The following is a 12,948-nucleotide window of genomic DNA, read 5'->3' on the forward strand; positions in this document are numbered from 1 at the left end:
ATGTGACATCATCTTTCAGATAGTTTCCTCAGTGTCCAAGATAATCATCTTCTCCATGTTTGCATACACTGAGTAAAATTTGAGTCCCCAAGGAGTTTCTCAGTCTTACGCAGAAACTATTGAAACTGCCTACTTCTCTTCAAGTTTAGCATGACCTCTTGCACGGTTTAGAAATCCTCTGCTTTTATTACCTGAATTATTATTATTATTATTTTGCTAATCAACTTAATTTTTGTTTTTGAGTCACAATTTAAATGATGGATTTCAGAAAGATTTTGAAAAATGAAAACTTAAAATTGTTCTTTGGAGGGTTAGTTAATGCTTCTTTCTCTCGCCTTCCTACCATGTATAGTCTTAGATTTGTTTCTGAAATACAGCACTTGAAAGTGTTGCTTTGGGGCTCATACCATGCTGCCTGTTTCTCCTCACTGTAGGAAGTCCTGATTAGGCTTCAGGCTTGTCTCACATGCACACCAAATTATCATTCAGAACAAGAACACAACAGGTGGCTATTGCTCAGAGTACTCACTTACATTTTAGCATCCTTCAGTTGCAGGTGCTTTCACTCCCACTAAATCAATGGGCATTTTTTTGTAGAATCATGGAAATGAGGATTTGTAGAAATCTATTAGATCGTGTAGCCTCAACTTCTGCTGTAACATGAGTGTTCTAGACTGATTTTTAACCCATTTTTTATTTTTAACCCATTATTTAATTTTTAACAGTCAAATCTCAAAATCGTAGGACTTCAGCCACTCACTTTACTAGACTATATACTTGTGTGTTTGAAGTCTGGTTTGGGGGGGGGGGTCTGGGGGAGGGGTTGTTTTTGTTGTTGTTGTTTTTTACCTTTGTTTCCTCACTTTCCTACATCCTTGTGCGTAGCCTTCAAACAGCTTCTGTTAGGTATCTTAACTTTGGGCTTAAAGTCTCCATCTTAGAGAATGATACTGCAAAGCAACATATCAATAAGAGCTGAAACCATTATTAGATATTAGAATATTCTGAATAATCATGAGTTCAGGTTTTAGAACAAGCTTTACAGTAGATATAATCTTCCTGACTTTAGGAGATCTTAGAGTGTTTATTACCAACTAAAGTAGGATCCATGTGTATCTTGGTACATAAACAAGTTTTATTTCAAAAACATGCGTGCTTTAACAGTATATTAAATAGTGTGTAAAACTATCAGCTATTAGAAGGTATTTTAAAGTTGTTATATAAATTTTCTAGTGCTGATGAAATGAAATAATTGATGAGGCAATTTGCAGTACAGCATAAACATATAGCATTCATCAGATAAAAATGGTTGATCAGAAATTATATCATATTTAGTAGCATTAACTTTTTTTGCCCTTTATATAATGGCATAAAAATGCTTCTGGAATGAAAATGGGTCTTTCCTTGAAATATATCCTCCATTTCCGCTGCTTGTAATTTCTATTATGTATCACCAATTATGTCTTGGCACTTTGCCTATCATATTGGATACACTGTTACAGTTGCAAAACCATTTCATCTGAAAGACCTGGTGGCCTGGAACAGTGCATTACATTTACAGCTGAGAGAGAGAATTCGGGGAGAAATGCAATTTTCCAGAAACTGTTGCTAATGGAGGTTAGATACCTACCAGAAATGATGCTAAGAAGACCTGAGGTATGAAAGAGACAGGGAGAGACCTTCTGCTCGATTGCCATTCAAGCTGTAACCTGCTATGACAGTTGTCAACATTGCCCTTTCTGATTTCTCCCAGTKGTATTCCATTTATTATAAGCACTTCAAAGAGACGCCTGCTGGGGAGTCCAGAGAAGAGTCGCCACAGGAGTCTGGCTAACAGATTTAGTCAAAAGTATCCTTGCTCCCTGCTGTGAGTGGTAATTTAATGATCACTTCATGACAACAATATCAAAACAGGCRTGCCCCTTGCTTTCAGTGGAGGGAACAGGTAAGAAGAACGGGCTTCCCAAATATATCCTGTATTTTTTGTGACTGTGTTCTAGGCTCCTATCTTTTTGCCTTGTTATGGTGAGCAGAGAGCAAAAGTAAGTTAAATGCCTGTCCTGTAATGCAGGACAGATAATGTTTGAAAGCTGACAGACAGCATCAAGCTTTCCTACTGGCTTCCCAAAGATTTTTTTTTTTTCCCCTTTGAAAATGAAAGAGAAGTTAGAAAGTCTAAACAGTTTTGTGTAATTTTGAAGGGAAAACACACATTATTAAAGCAATAGGCAAAGGGAATGTACAAATCTCAAAACTGTTTTATAGAATGTCAGATAAAAATGATTGGAGCAAACCAATACACAGCCTGCAGAGTACAGGAAAGATCTTTATTTAAAGCTAGCAATTCTGCTTATAGAATACCTTGGTGGCTCACTCTGGTTTAGAAAAAGGATCCTGGTGCCCCCCTACCAAGAAAATCTCCAGGAACTCCATTTTGCTAGAGTGGAAAAAAWATATATATCCTAAGTATCACAAAAAGTTCTTCAAAAAAAGACCAATTTCCTGTCTCAGAGTGGTTGAGCATGACTGTCTGTGGTACTTGTTGGGGAAATAACGTTGGTCCTTTATTTAGATAGAGATTTATGAAAGGTACATTTTAAACTTGGTCAAGGCAGTGGGGTTTATGATGCAGTAACTCTTCCAAATACTGGGCGATAGTTGTTCACTGGTATCTCCTCCAAACTCAGTTAAAACTTAAAATAACAACTAAAAGAAAATCACAAAATGCATGTGTGCATAGCAGAAGAATGCATTGGAGCACTAAGAAAATATCATTACCTTCTATTTAGGTAATGGCAGGACTATATAGTTTTGTAAACAGAAGATATTTGCATGCAAATATAACCATTTAAACATCCAGTTAACTCTCTAGAATACAGATATGTGTTGATTTATGGACATACATTTCATAGGCACAGACTTGATTAAACTTTTGAGCCACAAAATTAGCTTGTGTTAATGTCCTATATGCTTATTATAGATAAGTGCCTCTCTTTTAGATTATTTACTAGAGTTTACGAAATCTGTTGTTTCACGATCCTAATTTAGTTTTCTTTCAAAGGGAAACTGTAGGAGGCCATCACCAGTGCACTAATATGGGGCAAGCTGTTACTAATATCAAATCAGAACTCATTAAACCACAATGCTGGAGATATTGGTCAATTATTAAAGCCAGGTTATGCCAGTGCATTTCTGTCAATGAGGAAGGTGAATAGTTCATTCAGGTTTACTAGTCCAGTTGCTCATAATTAGCCTACAGGATGTTGAATGTCAGTTTGTTACATCTTTAGACTATTTATGCCCAGAGGGCCTGAAAATTCAGTTTAATACATTGTATTATGGACTTTCCTATTATATCCTTGCCTTATTTGTTTCCTGATTTCTTTTACTTCCAGGGAAGAACAAAATCTCTTTTCTAGTTACTTACCAAAAAGCCTCATTTTATGCAAAACAGCATTACTGAAATGAACTTGATCAATCTCATTTTCTCACTTTTTCTGGGTCCTACTATGACTTTTTAGCTTCACAGAGAACAGACAGCTGGCTTTGTAGCTAGTAGGAGTGTGGATATCACTGAGGTCTAGATAACATTAATGTGACTAGGAGTTAATTTGCTTGTCTATGTGCTCTGCATTGTGGGGTGCATCTTTAGGTTTAACAGTTGTGCTAGAAAAGCACTCTGCCTTCAGAGCTGGGTAGTATGAATAAGAGGAGATAAGAGGATTCACAGCCAGAGTAATTTCTAACTGATGCTGTTAAACCTTGATTTAGGATATTTCTGCACAGTTTGGCCCAGGCTCACAAAATGAAACTGGTGGACTGTGCTGAGATCATAGGCAGTGATTAAACATTTATAGTTAATGTAGTATACTATGGTATTGCTGCTGCCCAGAGGCAAAGTGTTGTAATGCAGATTCAGTATAGCTGCTGCAAGAACTCTGAAACAAAAGGGGACACAGAGTTTCTTCTGCCGTACTGGCTCCTGAAAATGTGACAGTTCTCAAAACTGTGTTCATTTTTCTTCTGTTCTGCTTTATTTTAGGTGGGGGGGAGTAGGTGGGGGTTAATAATTCTTCAGAAACTGCAGCTTCCATCCTTTGTGTCTGTCCTTTGTGTCTACCCTTTGCTTAAACTTTATGCATGTGTGCATTAGGTTACTCTGCTTTTGTAAACTACTTTATGCAATTAAATAGACTTCTTTATAACACTAGTGCAAGTACGTAGCTATGCCAGTGGTGCTGGCTTAGCTGCAAGATAGACTGGTTAATTAGAATGACAGCATATAAAAGGCCTCCATTAAAAACAACAACAACAACAAAACCCACAGGTGTAGACATTTGGCTTTTAAATGCATTCATGTCATGTCCTTGATCGCATTAGTTATGTATATGACAATCATGTTTAAAACAGGCTTTTGCTTTTTTTTTAATAATTATAAGAAATGATTTCTTGACTGTTAGAAGCAGTTGATATTATTCTTGAGTTCAGTGTTTTGCTTTGTTTGTATTTATTTGCTTATCAGAAACTACTGTTTGCATAGTAAGACCACTTTTAGTTTAAGTCCCTGTATGGATGATTACACATGCATCATAATGCCGTAGGTTTTTATGCTATGTTGAGATCCAGTTCAGCTTTCTGTCTTGAAAAGTGTTGACTTGTAAATGTTCACTGTATCTGAAGAAAATAGTTGGATCATAGCAACATGCTGTTGATGCTAAGTGCCATAGTTGTTATGCTGCAAATTTCCTGATGCTGKCTGGTTGGTGGGAGAGGCAGAGAAAAGAGGACTTAAAGGACATAGATAATCACAGAGCTTTGTTATGCACATGTATGAATTCAGATAAACAAGTGTTAGTTTACTGCAACAAAGAGCAATGAGGAAAGAAGAATGTTTTTTTGGTAATGTGTTTAGGAGAGGGGAGCTCTAAGATGAGTTCCTGTGGGATATAAAGAAAATATTTAAATCTGTTTTAGTTGGAATTTACTGCTACAACATCAGAATAACACTTTTTAAAATGACTTGTAAGCATGTATGCAATGTTGTTAGAGAGGGTTACTGTTACCATGACATGATATAACCTGCAGTACGACTTGCTAGTGCTACCCTTGGCCCTAATAATTAATGTGATTTAAAAAGAAGTACCTGTTTGGAAGACACTTCCTGGAGGGGTAATTATGCATCTGCAAGTTCTTAATTCATGTGCAACTGAATATAAGCTTGCCTGAAAGCTGAGCTTGACCAACATTTTCTATGAAAAGAATTGGGGATTTCAGCTGGTTTCTTTGAGGAAAGCTTAGTCTGATTGGTTCCCGGTATTAGATAAATGGCATCATCTCATGAAACAAGTACTGCTGCTATCCCTATTGGTATTTGTATTTTGTATGGAATTTAGATGTCTTAAGAATTCCTTGACTGGCAGCCCTCTTTCATAAGTGCTTGATTCATGTAAGCATTTGAAAAACAGAAGAAGTAGGTAGTTGTGGGATTCAAAAAAAAAAAAAAGCAATTAGAGGCAACATCTTGTTTTAATGCAAGGTTTTGAAAACAGGGATGACCTTTGAAAGTCGTATTGTCTTTTTGTTAGTTTATGACAGAATATATACAAGCTTGATTTGTCACAATGCAGTGTCATCTGTTGCAGAGAATTGTGCTTGCTATTTCTTATCTTGCTCTTTTTCATCTTTCTTATTTCTTTCTGCTTTTGTGTTTACCCTTTAGTTCAACATAAAGATACCTTCAGCTTTACCCACAGGGAGGAAAAGCGAAGAAGAGGTGCAAAACCACATCTATATGAACATCAGTATGTCAGAAAAACAGACGTTCATATCAGAGGAGGATTAATGTCTTTTCTAGTGCCTGGGGAAAAGAAAAAGGAGAGACAGAGGAATTGCAATACATAGAAAATGAAATGAGGGCCTTTTCCGATAATGCTATTACAAAGGGTTGGTGTGGTTTAAGGGTTAGGGCAGGAGACTGGGAATTAGGTCTCCTGGGAGACATGCGAGCTTTTTCAATTGACTTCTTGACCTCAGGTAACTATTTGTGGCTTGGTTTGCTTGCCAATATAATAATATGTTTTTTGCTTCTTGTGGGTGTGGTGGGAATTGATTGACTGTTTGTAAAATGCTTTGAAATTCTCAGATGGCAGCCAAATTATTCTTATTGGAGGCTGTTGGCAGTATTTTTACACTCACGCTCCACTGAGAAGTGACAAAGAACAGGGAAAAAGTAATGCCTATCAAACCTGAGTTTCACCGCCTTGCAATGTGTGTAATCATTTACTGCTGTGTAAAGTGAGTGTAAAAATGCTACTCAGCTAGAAGATAACAGCATTTTATGCTCATTTTATCCAGGTGCAGATCACTATACAATGATCAAGACAGTAGCAAATCGGGCTCTCTGGGTAAATATACAATACCCTCTAGATCCATGCTGGACGGGTTGTTAATAGGCTGCTTTGCAGCAGGAGGGATTCCACTGGGAAACCTTCTTCCTCCTCCTTGAAGAAGAAATTTCTCTTGGGAACTTCCTAAGCAATGAGGCAGCAGCTTTGCTCTTCCCCTGAAAGTACCATCTGCTTCAGTGACAGCTTGAGACCTTGTCCTGAAGGTGGAGCAGGAGAATATGGCATAATTGTGAGCTAATGGTGTCTGAATTAGTGCTGGCAGTGAATCTGAATTAGTGCCTCCTTGCAGCTGTATGCTGTGCCTGGTGGAATAAGGTCCAGGTCCAGGGTCTGTGCACCAGCCTCTGTTGAGCAGTAAGCGTGTACTTCGTATTGCTGCAGAGCTCAGGCCCTCTTCTCTAGGTGAAGTGACTGTGGAAGCATGGCCTGACCAGAGGCAGTAGTTCTTTCATGCGTCCCCTTCGTTGCATGCCACATTGCATGGTGGCATGGGATTAAACTAATTGCGTTTCCAAATTGGCTTGGATTCTTAAATAAGGTTGGGCTCCGTGTGGCAAGAGATGTTTCTTTGTGGCTGGAAACAGGCCCAGAGCGGTAAAAAGCTACAGAGCATGTGGGTTAGCAGAGTCTAGAAAAGAACAGTTTTTCCAGTTACTAGTCCAACATGTTTGTTTGTTTTCTTTTCCCCCCTAATTTGAATAGACTGTCTATATACAACAACCTGTTTTTTGTACATTATGAGGGAATGGCTTCAGATATGAGGGAAATAGCCTGTGACAGGAAGTTTTAACTCTTCAGTAACAATATCAATAGCATCTGGGGTTTTAAAAATTAAGATGAACTAATTCCCATGAAGCTTCTTCAGTATAAGTGGTTGTAAAAGGCAAACTGTGTTTCAACCTAAAGTAATAGCGCATGCTTCAGGGACTGTAAATTTCAAAAGCTTGCCAGGTGCATTTCAACTCAATAGTCAATATTTAGAGCAGATGTCTATTCTATAATTGATTGTGTATATTTTTTATGACAAATCGTAGAACTGTGTTGGGGGAAAGACAGCTGATGGACACTGTTGATCAAAGCACTGATATTTACATGTCTTCTCTGTAAAGGGCTCTTTGAAGTGAGTTTGCTTGTTAATTCATTCACCCCTTTCCTTAGAAGGCAACTTTGAGAATGAGAGTGTTTAATTTGTGTGCGAGCAATATTTGATGCGGTTAGAAGTGCATCTCAAGGATGATGTAATCCCAGACTTGGAGGTCAGATTTCTTTGGCCGATAGTTGTCTTCAGCTGACTGATTTCTGCTGTGATTCTGTGAACTGTTTCGGTATTGATCTGAAAAAATTGCTTGCATGTCTGTGATTTCTGGCTTTCCTGCAGAATATAACTGTTAATTTTATTTCAGCTAAATAGTGCCTGAGTGGTTGGCAGACAGAGCTGCTGTAATTTTTCTGTCTGTTTTTTTGTTCGTTTCTTTCTTTTTTCTGAAATCTTGCCTTTTGTGTTGTATCCTCTCAGTTATTTGCATAAATGAGCAGGTTTAATTTTATCAAGCTTTCTTAGGTAGCATAGTAAGAGACTAGCCTTTTCCTCAAGAACCGTCAGTGCAGACTTGTCCATACTCTGCACAAATGTTTTGGAAAATTCAGTTGAAAGATAAAGGTTGCACTTGCAGGCATATTTTTTAGAGTGTCTTTGGAAAGCTGCGTGCGCCAAAAAGACCTGTTGTGAACAAGGTCTCATGGACAAGAAGGAAAAAGAAGGTTTGTTATGGAGCACAAATCTCTGCAGCACAGTGCTTAAAAGGGTACAACGTAATATTTACAGAGATGTTTCATGGCTCCTCTTGCCATCAGGGATAGCAGGTTAACCAGTGAAAGCCAGAGTCAGATTCTGAGATGATCAGCTAAAGTTTCTGCCTGTGTATCTGAGGGGAGAATGTGGTTTCGTGTTTTCGCTTACCTCTGCCCCAGTATTATTGCCTGCGTTGGAACTGGGTTGGTATTTTAGTGGAAGAAAATGAGGTGGCAACTTTAAACAGGGATGTGAAGGTTTATGATTATGAAAATGTGCTTCTGAGGAAATTGAAAATTTGGATGGTGAGAAGCCCTCAAATGGGAAATGATTGTCAGTAGCTACAGGGATGTTTCAGAAATCACCCGTGCCATGTTTAATGAATATGTCTGAGCTCTCTGGCTGGGAAGATCAAACTTTAAAAAAAAAGAAAGAAAAAAGGAATGATTCAAAAGAGAAAGCAAATGAGACAGGGCAAAACTACTCTAACTGTTCAGATTAAAGCTTTGTGACTAATTTATTTCTTCAGCAGCTGTAAAGGAATAAAACAGTTTGGGAATCTGTTAGGACAATTAAAAGGCATGTGTGTACACATACAATCTGTGTTTTGATGGTGTATGACGAGTTTTATATATGTATTGATATATAAGTAAATTCCTTTTTTGTTTTGTTTTCTTTTTAAGAAAGTCTAACAGATATATGACCCAGATGAGTGTTTTTTACTTTTTTAAATTTTATTTTGAATTTATACTGTTTAAAATAAGTAGCATGCCTGTATCAGAAAATAACCAAGTTAAAAGAAGAAATGGGGTCAGTTATTTAGAGGTGAGGTAATCTATTTATAGATACAGGGCTTGCTATTAAAATAGTCAAGCTAAACAAAACGTTAATCTGCACTTATGCAAGCCTCCTCAGCAATCTCCAGACAAGTTGTAATTTCCTTTTAGTTCCTTATTAAAACATGCAGTCCTTTTCTAAGCAGTCTGCTACGGTTTGCACGTCACAGGCAACTGTAGCATCTTTCTTGCCACAGAGTGAAAATCTGTTTTTACAGCCCTAAATAAAGCAAATGGTAACAGCAGTAAAACAGGCAAGGGTAGTCATTTTTTCCCCAACAAGAATGACTTTTTTAAACTTTATACTTATAACAAATATACTTTCACATATTACTAGTGCTGGAAGTGCTTTTGGCCAACAGATGGAGTGGGAATTATAAATTAATGTCAGTTAAAGTATTATGGGCCATCATTAGCATGTCCCTGGGAACGTATGTAATAGTATAAATGTAATACAATACACTGCGGCTTTTCCTGAAAGCTTCTTTAGCTCTGTGGAAGTTTAATGATCTGTGAATGTTGATAGTGGAAAATCTTATCCTTAGGTATGCAGTTCATTTAGCAAGAAGTGAAGTAATCAGGTATGTGTGTGGATGTGATATAAGTAAACATCTCTCTCATATATGGGATTCTCTAAGGCATACAAATTTTCACTGTTTTTCTTTTCTGCTTTAAAAGTAATTGAGAATGAATCTTGTCTCCAGGTATCTCTTCAGGGTGTTTTTTTTTTCTTCTTCTTCTTCTAAGGGTAGTAAGCTAGGAGTTGCATGCTGTGTATCATGCTGTGTTTTCAGTTCTAATTTTGAGACGATATCCAGGCAGTAAGGTCAGACAAAAAGTGTGTGCTGGATGGGCTAGACAGAAAGAAGCTGGCCAAATGAATTAAGAAGAGAATAAATAGATAAATATTCCAGAGCTGTAAAACTGCTGGTTGAATATATTTAATCTCTCAACCTTTTGTTTTGTTCTCATCACATACAGAGTTCCTTTTCAGGAAGCAGGTATAATGCACAATATAAATGGTCTTCATTAAGATATCAGTTAAGAACTATTCTTAAGTCTTAAAAATAAATAAACAAATAATAAACCTTTATCATCTCACATGTTACATTCATAACTTTATCATCTAACATGTTAGAGATGATTTTTCATCAGATTTTGACTCTCAAACACATCAGCATTGTTTTAAATCTAATGAGCATCTCAAACTTTTTTGAATTTTAACAAACAGTAGTATTTCACTCATGCATTGTATATCTTGCATGAAACATGCTCAAACATCTGTTAGTTTGTTAATCTGAAAATCTCATTCTTTTTCACTGAGATTGGAGGAAAAGATATTTATAGCTAATCATTTCAGCCACCATATACTAGGAAAAATGCAGTGTGCATAAACCAAAAAATTAGGTTTTTTTTCCCCCTCTGAGTCTGTATATCTAGAAAGCACGCATAGCAAACAGTGTTTAATTGAAATTTATTTTTCAGATATAACTATTGACTCCTCTACCTTTTTCTTTATATATTTTTTTTGTCTGTGGCCATAGTACCAAAGCAGTTTCAGATGTTACTGAATTTGCAAAATTATAGAAGATGATCTTTGTCACCCAAACCTCACTGTGGATGCCACCTTGTACGGTAGCGTGAGAGTTTTATTGCGCAAAGAGCATCCCTGGCCATTCTCCTGTCATACAGCTGAACACGTTGACAGAATTTCTGTCCAAGGAGTTAAATTAAGTATTTGGATTCTGAAAGTATGTGATCATCGGTATACCTTCAGAGAAATGAGCCTAATTATGGTATTTTCACATGGTCTATCTATATAGATGAAACACACASAGCAATAAAACTCACAATCTGCAGCAGCTAAGGGTTAAACACATGTTCAGATAATACGAGATTATCACAGAATGCTCTTTTTGCGAGTAGTGTCCTGCCTCTGATCCTCCATAGTCTGCTTCCTGCACTGCAACAACCCCTTTAGCTCTGATTTTTTTTTTTTTAGTAGGTTATCTGAGGTGCTGGTTATAAGCATAAAAATAGGAAAATTGTCTATTTTTAAAATAAGCAGTTCGTAAACTGTTAAGTATAGTTCAAGCGAGGTTTTTTTTTTTTTTTAATACACATGAGCTTATTTCTCAGAGGATAAATTAAACGCTCTGCTATGAATGTGCAGAGSGAAACATATGATGTATTTTGTTTATAACCCTTAGAAGTGTGGTGCCTCTATCTTAACAGAGAGAAACTTTCTTTAAAAACCTGGATACTGTTCCTACTCCTATCTTTACTAAATTCCTGTTTGACACATTTATTCTCCCTTCTGGATCAGAGTTAGATTTTACCTAAAATGAAACAGATTTATATTTAGAGGTTAAATGAAGATAGGCCTATCTGGAGTTGCAACTTTGAAGACTAGTCAGAATGAATATCCAGTGGAACCTGCTTCTCTTTTATTCTAGCAGTGATACAAAATAGAGAAACAATTCATTTTGATACCGGAGCACTAATGTATCTTTAAAGATCCCTATTTTATTTGATTTAAGACTGCCTTTGCTTGTAACATCATGTCAGCTGCTGTTTTCTTTCATACACTGGGAACCTCTGTGGCTGAACATCACCAGTTGCCAGTTTATTGTTTTTTTATGAACAAGGAGATCTACAGCACTGAACAATGGAATAAAACTCTATAATCTTCTGCCTTAAATGTACAGCACTTAGATTTTATCCTATAAATCTTACACCAGCAAATTCAAACATGCTGTTATAAACTGATTTATATCATCATCAGATGGTGAGTTTAGCATAAGATTTGTGAAGAATCAGGAGTACGGCAAAAGTTCTAAACTGCTCAGTGTCTTTTATTGGGAGAAGGGTGCATTTGTAACATGCTCTGGGTCCCCACCAAATAAGATGAATGACATTTATTTTAGATTTTAGTGATACAGTTCATCACTGTCATTATAATTTTGGTACTTCTAAAAAGAATAGTTTGCTCTGAAGAGATTAGCGGTCAGGAAACTTTATATATTTTTTAAAATTTTTAGAGATAGATTTTCCACTACAGATCAGAATGTGAAGAAAAATAGAGAAGTGTGTGTGTGTACTTGTTTGTTTGTGTTTTAAGGGAATTCACCATTTGATATTAAAAAACAAAACAAAACAAAAAAAAMCATTATTCAATAACTGTGTAAACACGAGTGCTTAGCATGTGGCTTGGGGACTTAATGGAGTATGGTAAAAACTATTTTCCATCCCGTCATGCTCACCTTAGTTTGACCCTTGATGTTTCAGCAAGGTTTTGAAATCTTGGAATCCTAGACTGGGGAGGAAGGAGAAGGTAGAAGAGCAAAAATTCAAATGAGATAGAAGATAGAGAAGCCACAAGAAATAGAAATAATAGAACATATTAGAAATTTTATAGGAATACCTCAATCATCATACGACCACTCTTTTAGAGGCTTTCCTGTAAGCAGCTYTTGGTGTGCAAAAACTTGGGAATGAGGGGTCATTAACTTGCTCATGTCCATAATGGAGCATGGACACAGTTTCTCAAAGACAAAAGTCATGAAGATTTGCATAATTTTCTGCTGTTGCTGGTTACAGAAACTTCAGTGAGATAGAAAATGGCAGTTATGACGGTTGCTACCTAACTACCACAAATGAATCGATCTGACAAGGTCCTTACACTTGAAATGTGTACTTATACTTTGTGCTTACCAATTTATCTCTTCTGAAGAAWACATCACTTTTTTTCTTGATGCACGTATTACCTTGATTAACTAACTATTTTAGGTATATCTTAAAACACTTCATTGAAGATGCAGATGTTTTAGTGTTCTGTGAAAGTCAAAAGCTGAGGAAGTACTGAGTATTTAAATATTGAATATAGTGTTGTTCTGGCACACTGAAGCTAGAA

The sequence above is a fragment of the Apteryx rowi genome, unplaced genomic scaffold (genome assembly GCF_003343035.1).
Source record: "Apteryx rowi isolate R43461 unplaced genomic scaffold, aptRow1 scaffold_420, whole genome shotgun sequence".
NCBI classification, from domain to species: domain Eukaryota; kingdom Metazoa; phylum Chordata; class Aves; order Apterygiformes; family Apterygidae; genus Apteryx; species Apteryx rowi.